Source organism: Musca vetustissima, unplaced genomic scaffold (genome assembly GCF_032173495.1).
Source record: "Musca vetustissima isolate MV318-11 ecotype Yass unplaced genomic scaffold, APGP_CSIRO_Mvet_v1 utg36608, whole genome shotgun sequence".
NCBI classification, from domain to species: domain Eukaryota; kingdom Metazoa; phylum Arthropoda; class Insecta; order Diptera; family Muscidae; genus Musca; species Musca vetustissima.
The window spans coordinates 23,317-36,248 of record NW_026885282.1 but is presented as its reverse complement, the minus strand read 5'-3'; the positions used below and the strand labels follow the sequence as shown (position 1 = coordinate 36,248).

Here is a 12,932-nt window from a genome sequence, read left to right as displayed (position 1 = left end):
CATACATATATTCTTGATCATAAAAAATTTCTATACCAATTTATGCTTGCCCATCTTATTTTTGCAATCACGATATTTAAGATCGAGCACTCATAAGGTGTTTGGTATTTATAATGTGATATATCGCTCCACGTTTTGGTATACCTCCCATATAAGGGTACTCACAAATATTCAATATTTTGGGGATTTTTGTAATGTTTTTCAAAATCCATTACTAGGATATTTCAATTAATTTATTTTTTTTCTACAAAGTTTCACACGACATTTCCGGAAGTTTCAAAATGTAGGTATATATGTTTATGTGGTGTGAAACAATTATACACATTGCATGTAGCGAATGTGAGTTTCCATTTGTCCCATATGTACTCATTTATCGATAAGAATATAAAAAACGAACATTGTTGTTTCCAAAAACAAATAACGACAACGTGATATTGAACTTAAATGTTCTTTATTTTCTCATTGTTCGCAAAACATTTCGGTTATAAAAGTACCGAAATAAAAAAATAACAACAACAACAAAAATAAATAAACCTGACGGGAAAGAACACACACATTATTATGATATTGTTACTGATAAGTGATTTCGAAATCAAAAAGGAAAAAACGACAGACAGATAAATTGAAATTGTACAATAATACAAATAATAAAAACAGGCAACAACAAAAATTCAAGGGAAGTAAATGCTATTAAATGATATCAGAGAATATATTTGTCAAACACACGAAACTCCAAAAAAAAAAACATTTAATGACTTTTTATGTGAAAAAGTGTTGAGGGGGGTTTGATCGTGAAAGAAGGGAAACTAATTTAAAATTCCCAATAAGATCTAATATTTTGACCTTCAACAGCCATTTCCTTAAATCACTATAAAACAAATGGAAGTAATGAATTTGTCTGGCGCATCCTCGCCTTTCTACGTGTTAGTAATAATCTCTCCGCATATTAATCTTCGTACTTATTTATGTTCTCAAAATGTGCTAATTAATATATAGGTGAAATGTGTGATGTGTAAACTGGTATTCCTTGTGATTTCCATATCTCGCGCACAAAGTTTTAAATTTATACGGAAATTACCCAGTTTATTGTGCTAAAAGTACTTCCTTCTTTTTTTGTTGTTGTTTCGGAGTTTATGAAGAAAAGTCATTTTCCATTGTTCTGATTATTCATTAATTCATTGAACAATGAGTAATGATGTGATGATGCAGTTTCAGATACCTATCTATATTTGGTTGGTATTACACGCGATCGATGTATGTATGTGTGCAATGTAAAGTGGGTTGGAACTTCAATTGGTACGAACTTCGAAAATATTGGGTTTGAATAATTTATTTTATGAGAACATACATAAAAAAATAATTAAGACCACCTTCGAAAATTTGATATTAGCACTAAAACTCTTTGGGTTTATTTAGAATGCACTAGACCATTGATTACAGACCCCAATCTGAAAACCTGATGGCCTACATATCTTGTCAATAGACTAGGTGATCGTATATCGCTTATTTATAAAACAGCTGATGAACTATAAGTCTAGTCGGAAGACCATCTGACGGTCTATATCTCATTTCAATATAAAATCTGATGATCTACATCTCTTGTCAATAGAACAGGTGATGGTTAATTTCTATAGTCAACAGACTAGGTTACGGTTGTCCATCTCATGTTGATTTAGAATACATAATGAGTTATGAAATGCAGTCCGGATTACCACCTAATTCGTATAAGCGTGTTCGGTATTGTCGAGATTTTGCTGTACTTCCATAAAAAAACTTCTTAGGATCATTAATGAGGTATTTGAAAACGAATGTTGGTAAAGTTTTTAGAGTTCTGTTTAAAAGTACCTTGAATTGGTCTTTTTTTTAGAGAAAGTGTTTTTTATTCAATAAGTTTTTCGCGCTATAATGTTCGACCAAATTTAAGAGAACTCTTTGTAAACTTTGTACTCGAAAAATTTGGACGAGCAAAAATGGTAAACAGGAATGCCAACTTCTGATTGGCTGTTGTGTTGATTTTGAAGTAGGGGAGACTGGGGCACCTTCGGCACTTTTTGTTTAGAGCTCAGAACTTATTCAACATATATAACAACTTAATGGCTGATTATTGTCCTCTGACACTTATTTATAAAAACTAGTACCAAACAGATATAAAATAATAGTATTAGTTAAAAAATTTTATAGTTTTGTAAAATAAGTCAACCCGGGGTAGCTTCGGCATTTGATGGGGCACATTCGGCACCATAGTCATAGCCGGGTAATTGTCATCGCTATCAGTCTGGTTGAAATTCTGATCCTCTAAAGGCTCTATTTGGTTTTAATATGCCACACAATGTTTGAATTATAGGGCTATATTTTCTAGCGGCGGACGTTGACATCTCAAGGTCACACACACCATCAGGAATAGGGGGTTTCTATCGCATTTTCGTCAATACAAGCACGTTTGGTGTTATATATGCAATTTAGAACCATATTAAAGGATTAGTTTTAAAGACAAACTCAAAAACATTTTAAGGAAACAATATTGCACAATCTGTATATGTCCGAATGTGCCCCACATTAAAATGCCGAATGAACCCCGAATGTACCTTTTACAGTTTTTTTCATTTTTCTATCAGTCTTGTAAAAACATTATATTTTTTTAAATATTTCTATTATAATACACATCGTAGTTAACCACTTTTTAATAATATTGTCTCAAAAATGTGAAAAGTTTTATACACGAAATGGAATTGAAATATTACAAAAACATCTATAAAAATACACAAACCCATGTATCTTAATAAGATTATTAGCTAGAAATTTCAAACTTTGTGTCAGTTATTTATTTCGATATTCGATACCTATGTATCGAAACTAGTGATGTGCGGTGAGAGATTCATATCGAAAACGCGATTGCCGAAGGTGCCCCAATCTCCCCTACTGCCACTGATTTTTTACTCTGAGAGGGAATTTTAAATTTTTCCCTTTCAAAAGTCGGACGGGGCCGACTATATGATACCCTTCACCACTTTGGGTACATGCAAGACATGTTAATATCTATAATATCCTGTAGATAGAGCGGTCATAGAATCTTTGGAGGACCATTGAGATGAAATCGACCGAACTTAAATGTGCTATCTAGATAAATATTTGAATTCTTTGAAAACCCAAACACATACCATTCTGAAATCAATGAAAATTGGATGTCAAACGGACAGACTTGAATTCTTTGGTGTACCATTTTTATGAAATCGAGTGAAATTATGTATGGGAGCTATATATAAAAACATGGACCTAATTGAGTAACCGTTGCCTACACAATTTGTTTTTTGTAATCACTATATTCAATTTAATACCCTCTGCCAAATTTCGTGTAACCAACATTTACATAAAATCGAACGAAAATATATATAAGACCTATATCAAAATCTGAACCGATTTCAACAACCTATTTCAACATCATTTTTTTCTCAATAGCATTCGCTATGCAAGTCTTCAAGTCCCACAGTTGGTCCAAGTCTACTGGACGTCTGGCACGTTTATACCACCAGCTTGGTCTTCTTGCCACTCTATGTCAGTGTTAATTTGGCAGAGTCCTCAATTCGTTCAAAGGCGCAATGTTCGACGCATTTTGTCGATGTCATCGGTGACCTTTTCCATCAGGATATTAAAAAGATCACTCGACAAACTGTCACCTTGTCTGAATCCTCGTACGGCATTAAAGTGCTCCAAGAGGTCCTATCTAACTTAAACTGCTGGCCTTGTGTCATTTAAGGTTATTCTGCATAGCCGTATTATGCCTTTAAACTCCTCTGAGCGGATTGGGTGGTTAAATTTGTGGTTAATTAGGGCATATACAATGGGTCTCATCGACATATTGGTTTGGACCAAGTATCTTTGGACCAAATCAGTTTCAGACAATGAGGAGTCAATTTAGAAAAATGTATGGACATACTTTCACCAGCGTAAGCACATAATATGTCCCTGATTGGAATAAAATTATATTTCGATTTAACCGTGTCCGTCTATCTCAGACCCTACAGACACTAATACTTCTAGGATGTTTAAAATTGAGTTTATCTTTCCACGTATTTGTTTGGACTCATGTCGGTACTGCAGTTTAGCATATATGCAGAAAATGTTCAATATAGGTTCATTTTTTGTCATAGTCCCCATATAATGTTTACTTTTAAGTTATTTTTGCTGGCACAGGGCGCATTCTGCAACCAATATGGCTGTAATTTGGCATTAATAGTTTTTGGTGGATAAAAAATATGTTCTTTCATATATTTTCTAAAGATTCATGATCAATTTTCGATTTATGTTAAAAAAAAAAAAAAATAATTCCTGTGATTCCATTTCAACATTTCAGCCTTTCGAAAGAGCGAACGAACTTTGTTGCAGACAAAAATTGAAAAGTTGTTCTTTGGCCCTCGACTACGTGTGAATATGTTTTTGTTCCGCTCAATGAATTGTATATATTGCGTTTATCAGCGATATGCCAGATTATATTTATACTATTACTGTTCGATAATGTTCTATATGCGAACGTGACTCAGGAAACATACCAGCATATGACCATACCTAATAGCAATAGTATGTATTTATGTTACTATTGTTAAGAACCTCGGCATAACGTTCCGTGGACCCTTCTGAGTGGACAATATTCTTATTAGGCTACATGCAGATGTCAGATAAAATTTCAAGTGAAAACCTCAACAATTTTTGAAGATATAGTCGTTTTATTGTGTAAGCATAAAAGGTCGTTTACATTTAACCGGATTTGGTTAACCCAGTGGGTTTAAATTTTCAATTCCCTTGAATATATGCCAAGTAAATTCTCATAAAGTAGGTTAACCCGGTAAAAAGTTCTAATGTAAATGCCGTATAAAGTGAACGCAAAACTTCAAACTTTAAACGCATTTTTCTCCAAACAGTATTTTTTGACTTTAGGACTTTAGGAAAAATCTCCATTTAAAATTGCTGAAATGTGTACTTTGTGTACCATATGGTTTACAACAAAAGCGCCTTACAATTATCGGTATAGGTTTGGTATTGTTCCCTATATTTTCATTTCAAGTTTCTATCAGTATACCTATGGTGGAGGGCATCCCAAGATCGGATCGGCCGAACATAACGTCTTTCTCATTGGTTTGCATTCATCTTGGACTTGTATTCATCTTGGCAAGAACCACCCCTTATGCAGCGAGCTTTAGCCGCGCAGAACACCAGCATACCGGCAAAGCCAACGAGGAACATTTACATGAAATCGATCGAAAATATATAACCTTGTTGAACAAAACTCAATACATTCCAATCTAGGCTCGGTTTGGTACTTTGTGCAAAATTACATCGAAATCGGACAAACATTTAGATTTGGTGCACCATTTCGATAAATTAGGAAATATATATGCAAATCTGAACTTATTTTAACAAAACATAACATCTGTCAATACAGATTTATTGGGGTACGCTTTATTGCTTTACAAACCTTTATCTCAATAGGACAAACATCGGGAATTTGTCGGAAGCTACTAATTATGGAAGCTATATATAGATGGAAACTGGTTAGAACGAATCTTGATTCTCCTCATTATACGCTAAATTTGGTACGCTCTGTCTCAATTGGACAACAGCTGAGTATTTGGGAGTTAAGAACTCCTTATGATTTCGAAAAAAACTAAACGCTACAGATTTTAAAAATCCACAAAAGTACCTTAACAAATGTCTTTTTCTTTTGCATTATATATTGACAATGACCCACATGAATATATTTGCTTTGGATTCATAAATTTCTTATAAATATATATAAGTCAATGAATGGCTGGGCGTATGGGTGGGTGGCTTGCGATGTCTGTACTGTATACTTTGTGCGCGACAGTCACACTTTTTTTGGTGTTCATTTGTATTTTTAGTTAATCCCGATAAATGATTACACAATTTTGTTGTTTTATTTTCATGATGGAGTCGTACTTTTTTTGTCTGGTAATTTTTTTTCTTTTTTTAATTTTGGAAATGCTTAATATCTTCACTTAAGTCTGAAGTCAGTTACTTTGTGCCCTGATATAGATAACACAACACGACATTTGTATTGTTAATAGTTTATTTTTGGAACCTTAACACTTTATTGTTATTATTTTTATTTTATGTGTGTTTGTTGTTTTTTTTTTTATTTCCACAAATTGCATTACGAATGTTTTTGTTTGCTGTCATTGCTGTCTTAAATCGTAAATCAATAAATTATACAACTTATTTAATTCCTTGGCAAAGTGGTGGTGTAGGTTGGTTAGGTGGATGGATGGATGACTCGTTCTATTGTTTACACTGATGTTGTTAATGATAAACTTCGTAATAGATTTGAAGTTGAATATCTCCAATTTGAGTAATGAATTCAATTAATTACAATCTACTTAACGAATCTATTTAGAATTTAAGATATTAATTATTCTGAAGTTGGGGGGATATGATTTAAATGATTCATTTCAATTGATTCATGTTGTTAATACACTTAACCATAGAAAGTGTATTAACAGCGAAATATGAGTCAAAGCTCGTAAAAATGTATATCAGAATGTAATTTATTATATTGATCATTGGACCTCATTTAAAGACTTAAATTATTTGCAAGTTCTTCTTAAAATATGTGTGACTATTCCAGAATTTATTTTTGGCTATTTAAAGTGTCCTATTTATATAAACCCAAATGATCAAATGTTGCTATATTCAGCATTACCTAATCCTCCGCCATTTTGGGTGCATTCAAAATATCTGAAATCGGACGGAACACTAATATGAGGGCTAGATCATTAATCATCACCGAGAAGATGTCAATGACGATGTTCGTCCCGGTCGTATCCAGTGAAAGAACTGATTTTGTATAATCTTCTAATCACTATCAGAGAGGTTGCTGATGATATTGTCATATCGATTGAGTCATACGAAGCAACTTTTACGTATGTTTTAGGCATGAATCGACGGCAGAGAAGATTCTTCAAAAATTGCTAGATTTTTAGCCAAAGTAGCAAGGACATCGCTAAGATGTCCAGATCCATATTCCCTCAAAAATAGTCATAAATGGTGTATAGCTATGGCCATTCCAGAGAAACCAATACCGACCAAAACACATCAAGTTCGATGAAATGTGAAGATTCTATTTTCAAGGAAAATTAAGCCGAGCTATCTATAAGCCGAGCTATCTATACCTAACACTGCAAATGGACGGGATCTTAAATTGGAAAGTGTTCTGTCGAAATATGGAGCCATATTAAAAATTTTCTCCCAATATGTTTTCTAACCTCCTAGAACCCAGAATGAAAAATTATAGCCTCTTCAAGGGGAAATTGCGTATAAAACCAAACAAATACCGCAAATGAGCGGGACCTTTAATAAGGTGGAATGTCACAGTATGAAAAAAATTTGCAGAGCCTCAATGAATCCGGAATGCCAAATTACTACTATTTCAATGGAAAATGCATTTACATCCTTCAAAATATATATAAGACTGAAAAAATCGGTTAAAAACTTAAAAATACCGAAATGGTGCGGGATGTTTATATGTTTGCATTTCATTAACTCGGAATACCCAGTTATACTCGCCTTTTTTTAGAAAATCTTCAAAATACCGAAAATGGTGCGGGACCTTCCTATGAATCTGTGAGTCAGAAAATAGAACCATGTGGAATAGAATAATTTGGTTGAAAAATGTGTCCTTCTTCAAAATACGGAAAATATGGAAGTACCGTCATATTGGGCTACCGTAAAAAGAGTACCAAAATTGATATTTTTTGGTAGGAAGATTTGGTTTCCAGTGAGAACCCAAAATGCGTATAAAGTGTTATCCAGCGTACTGTATGAACGACTGAGGCCAATGATATTATAGGACAACACCAATGCGGCTTCAGGCCTGGCAAATCCACCATTGACCAGATTTTCACACATCGACACATTCCACCTAATCGTCGACTATGAAGCCGCATTCGACAACCCTATACGTTCATAGGTTTTTTAAGCCTTGTCCGCGTTCGGCATTCCTGCAAAATTAATACGACTATGCAGGGTAACTTTTACTAGCACAAGGCAAGCAGTTAAAGTCGGAAAGGACCTCTCGGAGCCCCTCAATACCGAACGAGGTCTCAGACAAGATGGCACCCTCTTGTGTGACCATTTTAAAATCCTGCTGGAAATAGTAATACGAGAGGCATAGGTGAACAGAAATTACACTTTGTTACTCGATAACATCGACATAATGGGTTGAATGGCATTAAATGGTTAGGAGACCACGCTGATGGTATCAACGTGCATAACGTCCAGTAGACTCGGACAAACTGTGGAGCTTGAATACTACAGCTTCGGTCCCGATATACATACTACAAATGACATCAGTTTTGAAATTCGAAGAAGGATAGTGTTGCCTAGCAGATGATCTAAGTTAGCAGGTCTATGGTCTAAGTAAGCAGTTTAGAAACAATGCCACCTCTCACCAGACCAAACTCCCATTCCATACACCAACTCGGGTAGTATGGATCGGAAGCATGGGTACTTGCGCAAGCAAATGAGACAACTCTTGGAGTGTTGGGCTGAGGTGACAGACGTTGACCGAGTAAGACTTGGATCGTTTCGGATCGTAGACCCCTCTGCCCATTGTGTAAAAGCAATAGGGCTGCTACAACAATAACTTTTGGAGTGTTTGAAAGAAAATGTTTCGAAAAATCTATGGGCAGATCTGCGTCGACGTTGATTATGGGCGTCGAATAAACCACGAGCTTTACCATCTATACACGGACATCGACATAATCAATAATATCGAGCTGAAGCGACTACGGTGTTGTGCGAATGGATGAGGATGTCCCAGCTCAAAAGGCGACCCTACTGATGGTTCACACAGAAAGGGAAGCCCATAAATTCGATGTAAATATCAAGTGAAGTATGACAAATCAAAGCATGATCATTGAAATTGAAAAAAACGGTTCACAAGATTGACCCGCCTGGAAATATATTTTTAAGTTTGACTTATGGAACAAATGTTCTGTCTTGAGCCAGCTAATAAAATAAGAACTCAAATGGAGAAATACAGCCAATTCCCCAAAATCCATAAAATATTCGTCAACGAAGGATACCTTTTAAATGGAAGCTACTTCAAAACTTTTTAAGGGGCATTTTCCAAGAATCGAAAATATAAAATTACATCTATTTTGCCTGAAAGACGTGCCAAAAAATTCACAAAGTACTGAAATGTGAAATGGGGGGCTTTCCTAAACATTGGACCAATATTGGTAACATAGATTTAGGAGTAGTAGCAATAAATTTTCAAAATTTCGAAGCTATATCATACATATTGTTCTATCGTCATTTTATTTTGTATTTAAAACATACAAAATTTATAACAATAGTTGAAAATCTGGAACAGAGAATTTTGTTTTGATAATTTTGCAAAATCTGTTGAAGTTGTAAATTTTCCAACAGAAATCAACTATTCTGTTTTTTATTTTGATTAAAGTAATCAAAATTTCGCAATAAAAATAAATTTTCCCTTATCTAGACAAAAAGTATATAAAATAAATGTCTTTATTTGCTTGGTGTTAACTTGGCTTGTTTAGTTGTCATTTTTTTTGGTAAATATTAAAAAAAATATTGTTCAATTAGGGTTTTTTCTTTCATTGTTGTTGCAGAGACAAAGAGACAGTTTGCATTTTTGGAAGTGAATTCTTATTTCATTCTGTTACTGGTTCTGCATTATTTAATGTCAACAAACGTTTGTTGTTGTTACCGATTTCTATAAATTTCCATAGTGTTTTATTTTTTTATTATTTATTTTTTTCCATTTGATTGCAACAGCGATATTGAGTTTTATTGTATACTTTTTGCTGATAACAAACAAATGTACAAGACAATAAGGTGTATTTTTTGTTGCAAAATAAATACAAAATTCTAGGTATCGATATCAGCAAACTTTCTTTGGAACTCTTCGCATGCATGTATTTTGTTTGAACAATTATTTTTATAAAGAGTATTATGGTGTTCTTGGGAATAATATGTAATATTGTCAGTAACCCTACCCTACTTTCCGATTGGGGGTTTTTCTTTACAAAATGTGATTTTTATGTAGTTGACATTTTAAAGGCAGTGAAGTTTCATTTGAAATTGTGTACGTTTTATTTATAATTTATATATATTATAAATAAATATGATGTAATTAAAAAAATAAATTGATATTTGAATAAGTCATAAACTTTATTCTATGTTTGCAATATGTCATTATGTTATTGAATTCCAATCCAACAGGTGCACCACCAGATCCTGTGGTGCTCAGGTATTCTCCGTAGACCAGACGAACGGACAGATGATACTGCATAACGTAGTTCTGAAGCAGATGGTGGAAGATATGGGCATAGAGAGAGAGAATTTAGGAATACCATGGAGGAAGGGGGTTTTCTCTAGCAAAGCCAATCATATTCGGTTTCAATCTCTACTGTTCCATGATAGAACTCATCGCTAGGTTCTGTGATGATCCGCTGGCAATAGAATTTTTATTTTTTGTCCACCCTAACAGGTCTGACTATCTGACACGAACTGCGGCTCCATAGACTGAGCTTACGCCGGGACAAAATGGTCGTTTAGCCAGCACCCTCAGTGCGGACAGGACATGATATTACAAATAATATAGACCGATGGCGATTGCACAAACATTTGTCATGTTTTAGAAATGTCCACCACATATTTTTTTTGCCACATACTATGTAAAGAATAATGAACGAGATTGGACCAAAAATTGAATCTATACCGTAAATTTTTTCCAAACGAATTTTGTAAGCCTGGAGAAATTTTTTTTTATTAATTTCTATTTCGAGATGAGCTACATGATCGGAGTTTCAATGAAAAGGAAAGCCAGAGAGATACTACATTCCCACCACTATGCGACGCGTTTCGCCGTCGGTTAAGCGGCTCATCAGGTATATTGGGCAATGTGGCTTACAAATGTCTTTACTTGATAAGTTGTATTTATGTCGACTATTATTGCGAAATTGCATCTACGAATTAAATTCAACCGGTTCGGACATTTGGCATCACACCAGAACATTCCTTTTCAGAGCAGATTTTTCTTGTAGTGACGGACTTTTTTTCCATACAGGCTACAATATTTTTTCTTCAATGGTATGCAACTGCATACTGTGCAACCTTAGGAAGATAAGGAGGTGGCTTTGAACGCTAAGGCGCCGGACATCAACAGATGCCATGGGAACCAGGGTTCAAATCCCAGGCGGGCTCAAGCTGAATAGATAATGTTTATTCAAATTTCACTAAAATCTCAATACCTTAAAAACGTTTCGATTTTATGATACCTTTTACTACTTTGGGTATATACAAGAGATGTACCTAAGATTCATATTATATCCTAAGGTAATATAACCAATACCAGCTCAAATTATTGAATAGCAAATCTTCAAATGTTCAATATTGGTCCACTATTTTGGTTACGGGGTTCAACCCTATTGGCTATAATTTTATATTTTGGGTTCACATCGGTTAGCAAATCTTCCAACTAAGGTTATCAAAATTGTTTGATGTAGCCCACATGCCGTATCGGTCAAAACCTAAAAACGCCCTTCACACTGTGGTGAAGGATATGTCTGCGCATATGTTTATGCAAGGCAAAAGGAAACGAGATAGACACATGGTTCCTTTTGAGAATGTGCATAGAATCACTTTCTGACTAGAATCACAAAGTACAAATCACATTTATAATCCGATTTGGATGAAATTTGGTAAATTGTGCACCAAAGTCCCTATATACCTTTTGATTTGCACGAAAATTGGCAAAACATACCGAATGGGGACTAAAATGATGTTTGCTAAATTTCAAGAAAATCGGTTCAGTTTTATATATAGCTCCCATATATATTTTCGTCCGATTTTATGTAAATTGAGTACCAAAGTCTCTATATACCTATCGATTTGCACGAAATTTGGCATAGCGCAATGAGTTGAGAATAGAATAATGTGTGCTAAGTTTCGTGAAAATCGGTGCAGATTTAGGTATAGCTCCCATTAATATTTTCGTCCGATTTAAGGTAAATGCTGTACCAAAGTCCCTATATATCTTTCGATTTGCACGAAATTTGGTACAGCGTACTGAATTAGGCCTAGAATGATGGGTGCTAAATTTCGTGAAAATCGGTTCAGATGTAGATATAGCTCCCATATATATTTCCGTCCGATTTAATGTAAATGGTGTACCAAAGTCTCTATATACTTATTGATTTGCACGAAATTTTGCATAGCGTACTGAATTAAGCATAGAATGAAGCGTGTTAAGTTTCGTGAAAATCGATTCAGATTTAGATATACCCCCCATATATATCTTCTTCCCATTTTATGTAAATTGTGCACTAAAGGCCTAAAGCTAGGCTGATTGACAAAACATTTTGCAAAACGTACTGAAGTTAACATAAATTAATCCCTGGCAAGTTTCGTGGAAATCGGTTCAGATTTAGATATAGCTCCCACATATATATTTTCGTCCGATTTCGTGTTTGTCCGATTGACACGAAATTTTCCACGACGTATCAAATTGAGACTAAAATGACGTTATTGCGTTTTGTTGAAATTGGTGCGAATGCAGACATAGTTTCCATATGTATTTCGAGCGGGTGTCCGATTGGTATGGCCTATTCAGTATGCCGTGTATCAAATTTACCATAAATCGATTTCCATAAATGTGTCCCATTGTACGCAAACAACTCCAAATCTGCCGGAATGAAATGAAAATGGAGCATAGGTTGCAGAAAGTCATGTGTATGGATTCATGTTAGTCGGTTCACCTATAGGTAAAGGTCACATATTTAAGTTCGTTTAATTTCATCTCAATGTTATTTCGAGGGAACATTGCCATGAAATTGTTAGGATAAATATGTAGAATATACCCAAAGTGGTGAAGGGTATCATATACTGGGTCC

The 12,932-nt window shown here is 34.6% G+C and overlaps 1 protein-coding gene across 1 annotated transcript in view; it reads left to right on the top strand.

The window, feature by feature from the left end:
- The window catches only part of LOC133332476 (vitellogenin-A2), a 30,516-nt gene that overhangs the window by 17,180 nt on the left and 404 nt on the right, over positions 1–12,932 (top strand). The gene's annotated exons all lie outside the window — the stretch shown is intronic.